General features: G+C 37.8%; 1 pseudogene; it reads left to right on the forward strand.

The window, feature by feature from the left end:
• Positions 1 to 217: 217 nt before the first annotated feature.
• On the forward strand, positions 218 to 4,933 carry LOC149167024 (glucose-1-phosphate adenylyltransferase large subunit 2, chloroplastic pseudogene; annotated as a pseudogene).
• The last annotated feature ends 10,192 nt before the right edge of the window (positions 4,934 to 15,125 follow it).

The raw sequence follows: 15,125 nt of genomic DNA on the forward strand, positions 1-15,125 counted from the left end.
TTTCACATAGATGTTTTCTTCAAAAATGCAATATCGAGCATTTCATTGTTGGAATTCATTCACGTATGGAATCTGGAGTTGAATTAAAGGATACCATGATGATTGGCGTTGACTATTATGAAACAGAGGCTGAAGATTACAACACTCCTAGCAGAAGGGAAAGTACCTATTGGAATTGGAAAGAACACAAAAATAAGGAATTGTATCATTGACAAAAATGCAAGGATTGGAAAGAATGTTACGATTTCAAACACTGGCAATGCCTGAGAAGCCTTCTGCAGACCCTAAAACAATACTTGCTATCATACTAGGCGGTGGAGCAGGAACACGGCTTTTTCCTCTTACAGGAAGAAGAGCCAAACCGGCAGTACCAGTTGGAGGCGCATACAGACTCATTGATGCACCAATGAGCAATTGCATGAACAGTGGGATCAATAAGATATTCATCTTAACACAGTTTAATTCTCAGTCTCTAAATCGTCACATTTCCAAGGTATATGGTTTTGGAAATGGTGTGAACTTCGGTGATGGCTTTGTGGAGGTTCTAGTAGCCACTCAGACTCCAGGTGAAGATGGGATGAATTGGTTTCAGGGCACAGCAGATGCCATGAGGAAATTTATGTGGTTTTTTTTGGGAATCCAAGGAATAGGCATATAGAACATGTTATTATTTTGTCGGGTGACCATCTCTACCGTATGAACTATATGGACTTTGTACAGAAACACATTGATAAGGAGGCTGATATCACAATTTCATGTGTCTCGATGGATGACAGCCGTGCTTCTGATTTTGGTCTCATGAAAATTGATGATAGAGGTCGCGTGCTTTATTTTAGTGAGAAGCCAAAGGGGGCTGATCTAAAAGCTATGAAAGTGGACACAACAGTGCTTGGTTTTTCACCCAATGAGGCTGACAAAAAAAAAAAAAACCGTACATTGCATCAATGGGTGTGTATGTCTTCAAGATAGACATTCTTCTCAAGCTTCTCAGGTTTAGATACCCAACTGCCAATGATTTTGGATCAGAAATTATTCCTACATCAACAAAAGAATGCAATGTATAGGCATATCTTTTTAATGATTATTGGGAGGACATAGGAACAATCAAATCATTTTTTGGCGCAAATTTGGCTCTTGGAGCTCAGGTTCCAAAGTTCTGTTTTTATGATGCCAAGAAGCCAATCTTCACATCACCCCGTTTTCTGCCACCAACTACAAATTTCTCGAAGTCTTGTTGCTTTGACATATCTCAACATAAAGTCATGTTGTATAACTGATGCTGAATGCTAAAAGCTTGAAGGACTTTTGAATTTAAAAACTGTTGAAGATGATGCCTAATGCACAGCAGTTTCGTAGCGCGCTATGAAACTACTGTAGCTGCATAATTAAAACTCAGTTGACAAATTTTGAGGGACCGAGGGGAATTTTTTTTGAAAGGAAGTCTCAGAAAAAGATCATTTACAATGTGCAAGCAATCAAAAAGGGCAAAAAACAGGTGGAGGAAACATATATTTGAACTCTAAACTTTTTGTTATAAAGTGATCATAGTTACTACAGTTCATGATATGTCAGACAGCTTGAAGGAGGTCTTGTCTTCACACATGGGAAAGGTCGACAACACATAAAGAACGTGGCACTCTAACACATTGTTGGGTAATTAAAGAAGATCAACATGGTTAATTGGTTCCGAATGTCTTTGAGGAAACCAAAAGCATAAAAACAGGGGCAGTTTCCTACTTCTCAGCAGCAGTAAAGGATATGAGACATTAAGGGCCAGCAAGGAGTTTTAAAACATCCACCAAGCTAAACTGAAGGAGACCACTTGTTAGAGAACGAGTGTTGATTGTAATAAATGATATTACCAACGTGATGTGGAGTTACACTCCTAATTGTCTTAGGTTTCTAGAGATTTCAATTAGCAGTAAGTTGCTTTTAATAGTTAGTTAAAGTTTGAATAGGTGTCATAGGAAGGAGAATTCGAGTTCCCCTCATGCTGGAGGAGGAATCTCAGCCTTGTAAAGAATTTTATATATAGGAGAGAGGGCAATGTACCAAAGGTTAGAAATTCTCAAAGAAACATAGGACTTTGGGTTACTGTATGTAACTGTATGTTTTTAGGATAATATAAGGAGTTGATTTCACTACTCAGGATTCAGCAAGGGTTTTTAATGTTTGATTTTCTTCATGGTTTCTTTCTTATACTTACTTGCAGTAGTACAGATACATGTTACTTAGAACTCATTTGAAGATGCTCTAATTTCCTTCATGTATTTGTGGACTGTGTTCCTACACTATATCTCTGTTCTACTTCTATGTGAAAGCCCTCTATGCCCTGACTTCCATGTGAATTTAATCTCATTGTTGTACTGAAACACACCTTGACTCCATGGCCCAATGGAATTTTGTTAATTGATATTTCAACCATTCATATACTGTTGTTCGAATTTTTCATAGAGTTAGCCATCTTAATCTTCAAAGTAAAATCATTAACCCTTTGAGAGAGCCCTCTCAGGCTAAGGAGGCTAAGCCTTAGCTAAAAGATTGGTTTGAAAGAGTTACTTGAAATCTACCTGATCATAGCAGCCTATCAGGGTCTGATTTTGAGATAACATTTTGGTGCGTCTGCCGGGAGCCTGAAGTCTATTCATTCCCGAAATTAAGAGGCTGAACTTTTGAAGGTAGCAGGAGCTCAGACATCATTTTGAGGCTGCAAAACTACCTTGGCAACTCCACACATCAAATAATAAATTGGCAGGTGACTCCACTGCTAGAAGATCAGTAGCTTGATGAAGTTACAAGATGAGTTCCACTGCAAGAATGAATGCCAGGTATGCTCCTATGAATCGGTCTCATATCCCTGGTTTTCCAAATCCTATGCCAAAGGTTGATTGGTTAGAGGATCTTCCAATATTCAACGATGAAAAGAAAGACAATGCTGCTCTTCATTTGGTTAGGTTTCATATGCATGTGTGCGGTCTTAAGGTTCAGTTCCCTGAAGATTGTCTCATGAGGATGTTTATGACCACTTTAGAAGGAAAATCATGGTCTTGGTATAAAAATTTGGAAAGTGGTTCAATATATTCGCTTGCTAATTTTCATGATGAATTCTATGAGATGTATAAAGAATGTCATCCTTCCTTATTGCTGCTCAAAGATTGCTGTAAACATTCTTTAAGTCTTATTCAGTATTTGGAGGATTGTTATGATGATGATGAATTTATGGATGAAGAAATTTTAGAGGCTCTTCATAACAATGCATTTCAACACCAAGAAGAAAGTATAACATCCCATGAAATGCAACATGAAAATCAGCAGGGGATTACTTGTGAAAACCATGTTCAATCCGTGATATGAATGAGAAGATGCAGCAAACTTGCCAGTCTTTTGATCATAAAGAGTATGAAAGTGATTGCAAACAACAAGAAAAAGTACTGAAAGATAGCTTTTATAACCCCCAGGCAGAGGAAAAGGTTGGTTTTTTATGTCAAACTTCTCAGCAGCTTACAGAAATAAATGATCATAATAAGGAGGAAAATTACATTGTTTGTGAGAATCATTCAGAAAAGCAGTTGGATAACATATCAAAGGAATCTTGTGTGGTTGAGAATCATTTATCTGAAGATGTAGAGTGTTATGGTGATCATCAAATTAACCATGTCTTCTTTGACCCTATAAGTGAATACATGGCAAAGCTTTGCACACCAGTATTTCATTTTCATTTGCATTATGAAGATCAAGTACATTATAAGTTGATTTGGTCATCTCACTATCATGGTTATTCTGAGGTCGGATGCAGTCAAGAGCCTCTAATATAAGATAAGACAAATGATTGGCTACATTGGAAATTTCACATTGATTGAGCTGAAAGAAGTTTGAAATTGATAGGGTAGGTAGGAAGGAAAATGCAAATAAGCTCAAGGTTGACTGAGCATTTTTCACTAGATATAGATTTCTTTCTCCTACAGTGATCATCAAGCTCAAGCCCGAGGTGAAGGCCCAAGAAGCTTGAAGGGGATGCTTGTCAAGCAAATTTTCGTTTGTCATAAAGAGGACAACGCACGGGACCTGCATGTTCTTAGTGTACCACAGGGGCACACTATCCCAAGTGGAGCCACCTGTTATCACTCAAGAAAAAATATTTTAAATTCTGAACATCAATTTTTTTTAAATTTGTCAAAGGGTTGGTGTCAGTTTTGGGTCTAGTCTTTTCATCTTGTTTTAGAGTCTTGTTAGTATGTCAAATGGGGTCAATTCTCTGTTTTAGTCTATCATTGGTCTCATATCTCACATGAATATCATATGTTGAAACTCATTTCAAAGTTCATAGCACAAAAACCCAATCTAGGTGATTTCGTAGCGCAAAACACCGATTTTGCACTAACTGCGCTACGAAATTGAGAATTCGTGCTGATCCATAGCAAATCTCACCCCAACTGTCATATTTACCAAAATCTGCTGTGTTTGCATCAATAGTTGTCAGCTTATACACTTCGTCTATCATATCCAACCGCTTATCCTCATCATTAGGTCGTTAGGTGTCCTGGTACTGGCACATGTTTGCAGTTGTACTTTGCTCTGTGGTTTTGGTCGTTCAACTAGGCTTTTCGAAATGGTATCAGAGCAATCGGGGAAATAATAGATAAATGCCAGGTACTGGATTCAATAGTTTCACATGGATGTTTTCTTCAGAAATGCAATATCAAGCATTCCATTGTTGGAATTCATTCACGTCTGGAATCTGGAGTTGAATTAAAGGATACCATGATGATTGGCGTTGACTATTATGAAACAGAGGCTGAAGATTGCAGCACTCCTAGCAGAAGGGAAAGTACCTATTGGAATTGGAAAGAACACAAAAATAAGGAATTGTATCATTGACAAAAATGCAAGGATTGGAAAGAATGTTACGATTTCAAACACTGGCAATGCCTGAGAAGCCTTCTGCAGACCCTAAAATAGTACTTGCTATCATACTAGGCGGTGGAGCAGGAACACGGATTTTTCCTCTTACAGGAAGAAGAGCCAAATCAACAGTACCAGTTGGAGGTGCATACAGACTCATTGATGCACCAATGAGCAATTGCATGAATAATGGGATCAATAAGATATTCATCTTAACACAGTTTAATTCTCAGTCTCTAAATCATCACATTTCCAAGGTATATGGTTTTGGAAATGGTGTGAACTTTGGTGATGGCTTTGTGGAGGTTCTAGCAGCCACTCAGACTCCAGGTGAAGATGGGATGAATTGGTTTCAAGGCACAGCAGATGCCGTGAGGCAATTTAAGTGTTTTTTTTGGGGATCCGAGGAATAGGCATATAGAACATGTTATTATTTTGTCGGGTGACCATCTCTACCGTATGAACTATATGGACTTTGTAAAGAAACACATTGATAAGGAGGTTGATATCACAATTTCATGTGTCTCGATGGATGACAGCCGTGCTTCTAATTTTGGTCTCATGAAAATTGATGATAGAGGTCGCGTGCTTTATTTTAGTGAGATGCCAAAGGGGGCTGATCTAAAAGCTATGAAAGTGGACACAACAGTGCTTGGTTTTTCACCCAATGAGGCTGACAAAAAAAAAACCATACATTGCATCAATGGTTGTGTATGTCTTCAAGATAGACATTCTTCTCAAGCTTCTCAGGTTTAGATACCCAACTGCCAATGATTTTGGATCAGAAATTATTCCTACATCAACAAAAGAATGCGATGTATAGGCATATCTTTTTAATGATTATTGGGAGGACATAGGAACAATCAAATCATTTTTTGGCGCAAATTTGGCTCTTGGAGCTCAGGTTCCAAAGTTCCGTTTTTATGATGCCAAGAAGCCAATCTTCACATCACCCCGTTTTCTGCCACCAACTACAAATTTCTCGAAGTCTTGTTGCTTTGACATATCTCAACATAAAGTCATGTTGTATAACTGATGCTGAATGCTAAAAGCTTGAAGGACTTTTGAATTTAAAAATTGTTGAAGATGATGCCTAATGCACAGCAGTTTCGTAGCGCGCTACGAAACTACTGTAGCTGCATAATTAAAACTCAGTTGAGAAATTTTGAGGGACCGAGGGGAATTTTTTTTGAAAGGAAGTCTCAGAAAAAGATCATTTACAATGTGCAAGCAATCAACAAGGGCAAAAAATAGGTGGAGGAAACATATATTTGAACTCTAAACTTTTTGTTATAAAGGTATCATAGTTACTACAGTTCATGATATGTCAGACAGCTTGAAGGAGGTCTTGTCTTCACACATGGGAAAGGTCGACAGCACATAAAGAACGTGGCACTCTAACACATTGTTGGGTAATTAAAGAAGATCAACATGGTTAATTGGTTCCGAATGTATTTGAGGAAACCAAAAGCATAAAAACAGGGGCAGTTTCCTACTTCTCAGCAGCAGTAGAGGATATGAGACATTAAGGGCCAGCAAGGAGTTTTAAAACATCCACCAAGCTAAACTGAAGGAGACCACTTGTTAGAGAACGAGTGTTGATTGTAATAAATGATAGTACCAACGTGATGTGGAGTTACACTCCTAATTGTCTTAGGTTTCTAGAGATTTCAATTAGTAGTAAGTTGCTTTTAATAGTTAGTTAAAGTTTGAATAGGTGTCATAGGAAGGAGAATTCGAGTTCCCCTCATGCTGGAGGAGGAATCTCAACCTTGTAAAGAATTCTATATATAGGAGAGAGGGCAATGTACCAAAGGTTAGAAATTCTCAAAGAAACAGAGGACTTTGGGTTACTGTATGTGACTATATGTTTTTAGGATAATATAAGGAGTTGATTTCACTACTCATGATTCAGCAAGGGTTTTTAATGTTTGATTTTCTTCATGGTTTCTTTCCTATACTTACTTGCAGTAGTACAGATACATGTTACTTAGAACTCATTTGAAGATGCTCTAATTTCCTTCATGTATTTGTGGACTGTGTTCCTACACTATATCTCTGTTCTACTTCTATGTGAAAGCCCTCTATGCCCTGACTTCCATGTGAATTTAATCTCATTGTTGTACTGAAACACACCTTGACTCCATGGCCCAATGGAATTTTGTTAATTGATATTTCAACCATTCATATATTGTTGTTTGAATTTTTCATAGAGTTAGCCATCTTAATCTTCAAAGTAAAATCATTAACCCTTTGAGAGAGCCCTCTCAGGCTAAGGAGGCTAAGCCTTAGCTAAAAGATTGGTTTGAAAGAGTTACTTGAAATCTACTTGATCATAGCAGCCTATCAGGGTCTGATTTTGAGATAACACTCATAGCACAAGGGGGCATTTCTACCGTTCCCATAGCACAAGGGGTAGTTCTCCCATTCCCATGATACTCCCTCCAAGAAGTATAATCACTTCCTTTGATTGGAGTCGACTGGTAGGATATCATATTCCTCCTTGCGTTCCCTTCCAGATCATAGTACATGATTATAATATGCCCATATCTGGTATAGTCATAGACAAAGGTGCATGTTTTAGTATTCTAATCTCAACTACTTGGCAAGCTTTAGGTTCTCCACAGCTTGTGCCTGTTGCCTAGAATCTGTTGGATTTTAACAGAGGAATAGGTCAACCATTAAGGATCCTTCCTAAGTTTTCTATTGCTTTGGGAGGAAATACTATCTATATTGATGTGATGGTAGTCCAAGGCCTTGGGTGTGACTATGTTTATGTCATGGGAGCTCTTTTCTCTTCACTCTTTTGTGTGATGTTTTTCCCACATGAAGGAAGAATCATGCTCATTAACCATATTTCATTTGTTGGTCCTAATTTGAATCCCAATCAACTAGCTTCCCTAAATGGTCCTTATATGCAACTAGTATCTCCCTCACCATAGATTATGTTAGGTCCCTATAATATTAGTGATTCCCTCATTACTATTGTCATTGTATCCCTTATTGTTATTATTGCGCCCCTATTTTCCCCATATTGTTATTATTGTGCCCCATAGAAGCCCACTATTGTTATTATTGTGCCCTTATATTATTATTGTTATGTCGACTTTGATTATATTGTGACCCCTTAGATTCCTATATATAGAAAGGAGGTTTTGTCATTTTTATCACCCAAAAATTGTTCATTTGTGTAATGTAAAGGAGATTTCCCCCTCAAAGAGCCTAATTTTGAAGTCATTGATCTATATTTTCTATCTTTTTGTGAGTTGGTTTTATAACATTTGGTATCAGATCTTTGGATTCTAGGGTTTCGCTGCTCCAAAACATGTCATCATGGCATTTTTGATATAATGTTTTTTTATGCGAGGTTTCAGAAGCTAAAAAAAAACCCATTTGAGACGAAATTGTGATGATCCTTGGTTCTAAATTTCAGATCTTGTATCACTCTATTTTCGGAGATATGATCCAAGTAAGTTAGGGTTTTTGTAGGCTCTCGAATTACATCCTAAACATGTGACCTTAGGAAAATCATCATAACTGTCTCTCTGAGTATCAGATTTAAATTTTGTAAGAATTGATAGAAACAGGATGGATTGTAGTTTTCCGTGCATTGTTTTTAGGTCTGAAGGTTGAAAAAGTGACTGGTGGCACTTTGTACAAGTTCTCTTTACTGAAAACGTGTATAAACAGGTCATCTTGGGAGATTGGGTATAGCACTTTCTTGGAGAATCCAATTTCAATCAAAATGGTGGTGTTGCAAAGAGGATTCAGAGGGATACCACAATGCGCAATTTCAGACCTTGGAGATCTGAAATTTTAGAGATACAACAGATTCAATATCAAGCTCCTACAAAGTGAAAAAAGTTGTGTAGTTTTTTAAAATTTTGCATAAGTTTGGTTTGAAAAATTAGTTTGAAGGAATTCAAAGGGCATAGTGAAGCATAATTATCATTAATTGATGCCTCGAAGAAAGAATATGGAAACACTTAGTAAGAACATGAAAGCTCTATTATGACTCATGAAGAAGAGGAAGAAATGCAACATGATATATCAAAATTACGAGACCAGGTGCAACAAATTTCACTCTCACAAAAAGTAACAGAAGCTAAGATGGATGGTTTAAAGAAAGGCGTGGAAGATAAGATGGATGGTTTAAAGAAAGGTGTGGAATCTAAGATGGATGGTATGAAAGACAACATTGAAGATTGGAAGAAGGACATGGAAGGTTGGAAGGAAGGTTTGACAAAGTTGCTACAAGAAAGGCTTCCTAATGGCGAAAAGGTAGTAGAGAAAACTTAGAATGAGAACAAAATAAATGTTAATCATGATTCAAAGAATTACAACATTGAATATTTGAAGAAAGACGTGGAAGGTTTGACAAAGTTGCTACAAGAAAGGATTCCTAATGGCGAAAAGGTAGTAGAGAATACTCATGATGAGAACAAAATAAATGCTAATCATGATTTCATGGATTCTAACATTGGAATAAAGACCCACCACGTTCCTAGGATCGATATGAGGAAGTTTGATGGCAAGGATCCTGTAACATGGATACTACAGATGGAACAATATTTCGATCTCCATAATGTGCAAAACACACAAAAGGTACGCATTGCAACTTTATTTTTGGAACCCAATCAATTTGCATGGTATCGATGGATTTTCTCTCGCAAAAAAATTGTCATTTGGTCAGTTTTTATGGCCGAAATGATAGTACATTATGAGGATACAAAGAGAAATACCTTCTTTAGCCAATTAATATATCTCAAACAAAAGGGTCCAATGGTGGATCATATTGAGGACTTCCAAAAATTGAATATAAGGGTAAAATATGTCCTAGAGGAGCATAGGATTGATGTGTTCATAGGGACTTTAAAGGATAGCATCCAACATGAGGTTCATGTTTTGAAACCTAATTCATTGGACAAGGCATTCAGGTTGGCAAGAAAAATTGAAAGAAAAATTATGGCAACAAGGAAGCCTACCAATAAAAACTATAAATATGGAAATGTTGTTGCCCCTACCCTTCCACAACCTACAAGTTTGACACCACAACAATTGGAAGAAAAAAGAGCAAAAGGGATTAGTTACAGTTGTGATAGAAAATACACTAAAGGTCATAAGTGTGCTGAGAAGAAATATTTTACATAGATTGTGAAGAGGAAGAAGAAAAAGAACAAGAAACATCAAAAGAAGAGGATACACACAAGGAAAAAACCCTAGATAAAGAAGAAATGAATCTGACCATATCTTGTAATGCATTGGTTGGAATAACCACTCCTCAAACTATCAAGATAGAAGGACATATAAGGAAGAAAAAGGTAATAGTGTTGATTGATTCAGGCAGTACCCATAATTTTATTCGTTGTAAGATAGCGAAGGAATTGAATTGCTCCCTACATTGAGCACCAAAGTGTCAAGTGATGGTTGCAAGTGGAGGAACCATAAATTGCTCTGGTAAGTGCCATAATATCAAGCTATCCATGGGAGAATAGGTTTTGAATAGCCCAATTCTTTCCATTCCAATGGGTGGTCCTGATGTTGTACTAGGTTTTATATGGAATTTTCATCTACAAATAAACACATTTTCCCTAGGTGGGTGACTACACCTAGAACAACAAAAAGAAAGTAGTTTAACCTTTTCTTATAGAAGATAGATGAGATGGAGGAAATTACTTGTAGTCTTTTGCTTCCTTGATCTCTTTTGAATCACTCCCACTTGAACTAAATCCGCTCAAAAGGTACCTGTATCAAGAGAAATAGAAACAAGAAATGATCAAAGTATACATGATCTATCTACTATAAAATAATGGAATTGAAAACATTGAAACACATAATCATCACATATATGAACAATGATATGAGAAAAGGAATAAACTCTTTATTAATGTCGAACTAAGAGTATCACCCAATACAGTTCAATCCTGTGCCACTCCTCCAAGATCAGTCCAACCCTCACTACATCAAAAGCACACCATTCTAGCAGCATAACATTGCTTGACATGAACTCAATTCTCAAACCAACATAATTTCCTTACAAACTTCAAATTCGATCCCCTTGATCACTATGATGAGTGCTCAATTTATAGGAAAAGGAGGTGGTTTTGTCATAAATGAGGGTATTGAATGGCCTTCCAAACTTGGAGTTAGTTTCCATGGATCAAGGGATGATAGGATAGGATGTTAATGGATCCTTAGCCTATCCAATTTCGAGCTCATAGGAGGAGATAAGAGATGGGATCCTTCTAGAATCATCTAGAATCAAGGAATATTCCTAGAACCCTATGCAAATTTCACTCAATCTCGCCTAGCGCAGGTCAAAGAGGGCCTAAGTGCACTACAGTGCAGGCCAGAATGGGCCTGCCTTATCTGAAACGTAGTTACCCTTGACCAAGGCCGTGCGAGTGTCCTAAGGAGGCATTTCAACAAGGCTTCAGGCCAGGAAACTTTCATAGAAGGAAGCATTCAATGAGTTGACTTTTCTAGGGCATGTAACAACTAAATTAGGGTTTGATGAGCCCTAATAGTACTGATCTGAATGTTAGGAGTGATGTGCCCAAATAGACCTGTAACAGTTGCCCCCTAAAGCATGAAGTCAAAAATGATAATCTTGAGTGATATGCTTTACGATGCGACGGAGAGGAGCTGAAGTGGATGGTGACCTGCATCGATTACAATACATATTGTCATGATATTTTGGATTTTTCATGAATTGCTGAGGGAAGGCATACCCATACTCAGCATATAAAATTTTCATTACATGTACATAGATAGTCGTCTACATATATAGACCCATGATAGGATGACCATCCATGTAAAGCCATTGTATAGATGATTTAGTACTCTCTTGAAATTGCAGCCTGAATGGATGAAACTAGATCTGGGGTCTTCTATCTTTTCCAATGGTTCGCTTAGGTACAAGTCTAACTATGTGAATATGTGATCTAAAGTTGAACATGGGAAGACACTATCTGATTACTAGCTAATGATGTAAGCTGCTAACAGATGCGAGAGATATCACCGATAATGATAATGATTCTCAAGGTACTACAGTACATTCTGCATGGTGTGAATAGATGCTTTGATGTCGAACACCATACAAAGTATTTCAGTTGAAGGTTAGTGATGTCAACCTGTCGCCGGAAGCGAGAAACTTTCCATTGATGCATGCAAGCCTCAAGGTACTGGAAGGGTGTTTCTAAGTCAACTTCTTGGATAATGTGCTGATGTCGACAAGAAGTGACTCGTCGCAGGAGGGCCTTGATGTATCCCACATCAACGGCACAAAACGAGTGTAATGATTTTGGAGATGGAATGTGACTGACAACACAAGTTTCAGGAATGGCGGTCATGAAAATCAAGGTTTATGAGTATTGCAAAGGATGAAGTTTTACTGAGTGACTTCTCTTGAACATGTCAGCGACACTGAATGAATTGGTAGCATTGACCCAAAACCAAAGTGATGGATGGTGTGATAGACCATAGGTATGATAACCATCAAGCAGATAACCCAACCCAAATAGTCACAGAGATGAAGTGAAAGTGTCATGTTCAAGAGCGACTTGTTACCATAAAGTGATTTATCCCTTTTCCCATTTTCCCTAGTGATTGCTAACCAGTACCTCTTTGTTTTTTAACAAGCTTGAGGAGGATAACATATGCTTGTAGTATAATTCCACCCTTCAGGTGAATCCATTGCTATGTGATGTTTTAAAGAGCCTAGCGAAGGTGAAACTTGATCTTGTCATGATGGACAAGTTTGTTGCTATTTGACATTTTAACGAGTTTAATGACAATGAGAACTTGGTCCTTTTCATATTTAGAGAGTTTGAAAAGGGACAAAAAGAAAACTCCACAAGTCCTTTTCATAAATTTGTCTCTCAATTCTGAAAAAGCGTAAAATAATACAAGGGAGAACCTATTGACCATGTTCAATCAACGTATTCCTTTTTCGTAAGTAATCTATCTTAGTCCATAAAAGGGTTAAACTTATACTGAGTAGATGTCGTTTCCAATCTGTTTACAAGCTGAAAAGGACAAGCGCTCGACAATATTTTCATATTTCGAGAGTCTGAAAAGAGCTTAAAGAGGACTCCACTTAGAGGAATGAGTGGTGTCTAGGATAAAAACTGGTTCCGGTGATGTTGGAACTTCTCAAAACATGTTGATTTATGTGAAGAGGCTAGCTAATAAGACCACTCACTGCAACTATTCCTAAAAAAGGGTAAAACAACCAAGCGAAAGCGTATGATTAGCAAAGCAAATAGTGACGATGGAAGGAGAAAAACCAAGGCTCATCTGACGGAAGAGGTTGATAGAATGGAAATCACGAGGGTTAAAATGGAGATGGGCTCATTTTACACAAGCTTGAACCATAGGGAACTATGCTTGGATTCAATTTCATGTTTACACAAGCTTGAAATGAAAAACTATTCTTGGATTCAGTTTCATTTTTACACAATCTTGAAACAAAAAACTATGCTTGAGATTGGTTTCCATGTCCCCAGCATGATGACTCGATTCTAGGTGCATACCCCCCAAGCTTCTTTGAATCCACCTAAGTAGACTACTCGTGGCTATCAGGTGGATGGAATGAAGGTTAATTTATGAGATCAAGTGAAAGACTCGACTGGGATTTTTCGAGAACTACTCAAAGACTTGAATTGGAACTTTTCTCCAAGAGACCTTGTTTCATTTTTTAATGAGCTTGACACAAGATAAGGAACTCTGCTCAGATTCCTTGTTTCATTTTTTAACGAGCTTGACAAAAGACAAGGAACTATGCTCATACCCTTTGTTTCATTTTTTAACGAGGTTGACGCAAGACCAGGAACTATCCTCATACCTTTTTTTTCATCTTTTAATGAGGTTGACACAAGAAAAGGAACTATCCTCGTATTCCTTGTTTCATTTTTTAACGAGCTTGACACAAGACAAGGAACTATGCTCATACCCTTTGTTTCATTTTTTAACGAGGTTGACACAAGACCAGGAACTATGCTTGTACCCTTTGTTTCATTTTTTAATGAGGTTGACACAAGACCATGACTATCCTCATACCCTTTGTTTCATTTTTTAACGAGGTTGACACAAGACAAGGAACTATCCTCATATTCCTTGTTTCATTTTTTAACGAGGTTGACACAAGACAAGGAACTATGCTCGTATTCCTTGTTTCATTTTTTTAAGAGGTTGACACAAGACAAGGAACTATGCTCATATTCCTTGTTTCATTTTTTAACGAGCTTGACACAAGACAAGGAACTATGCTCGTATTCCTTGTTTCATTTTTTAACGAGCTTGACACAAGACAAGGAACTATGCTTGTATTCCTTGATCATGACCCATAAGAGGGCATGACTTCCATGAGGTTCTCATCACATGGGAGAAAAATGCTCTGGGAGGGATACGTAGAAAGGAATCCATTAGAGAGATCTAGTTCCAATGCCCCAGTACATAATGCAAAACATCACGGAATTGATTGTCAGTTGATGTAGGCATGGAACGGTTTGCCACGTAATTGACCCATGGCAGGGAAGATACCATTGGGACAAAAGGACCATTTAGGGAAGATGGTTGACTGGAAGCCATATTTGGACCGAGAAATGAAAGTTGGTCAATGGTGACAATTCTACCTTCATGCGGGAAACACATCACTCAAAAGAGTGTTGAAACAATATTTCCCATGTCATAAACATAGTTGCGCCCAAGAAGTAAATTGTAATCTAAAGGGCCCGGGACTACCATCACATTGAGATAAACAATTTTCCCTCCCAAAGTAATAGGCAACTAAGGAAGGATCCCTAATGGTTGATTGGTTCCTCTGTTAAAAGCCAACATATTTTGGGTAACAGGCACAAGTGGCGGCAAACCGAGCACTTGCCAAGCAGTGGAGGAAAGGATACTCACAGATGCACCTTCATCTATAATAGTGCTAGATACAATCATATTATAAACCTATACTATGATCTAGAAAGGCACATAAGAAGGAAGACGACATCCTGCCAGTTGATTCCAATCAAAGGAAGTGACCAAACTACTTGGAGGGGGTACCGTAAGAACGGGAGAATTACCCCCTTGAGTTACGAGAACGGGAGGATTTTTCTCCTGTCTTGATGGAACATGAGGGTTGCCTCCAAGCTCATTAGAATTTGAAGAAATGAAAAGAACTTGAGTGGTATCATGTTCACTCTCTACGGGAAAGGTACGATCAAATGAAGGTG

This window comes from Pinus tabuliformis, chromosome 5_1, assembly GCF_031772625.1.
Source record: "Pinus tabuliformis cultivar Carrire ecotype Pingquan chromosome 5_1, CPIR1, whole genome shotgun sequence".
Taxonomy (NCBI): Eukaryota; Viridiplantae; Streptophyta; class Pinopsida; order Pinales; family Pinaceae; genus Pinus; species Pinus tabuliformis.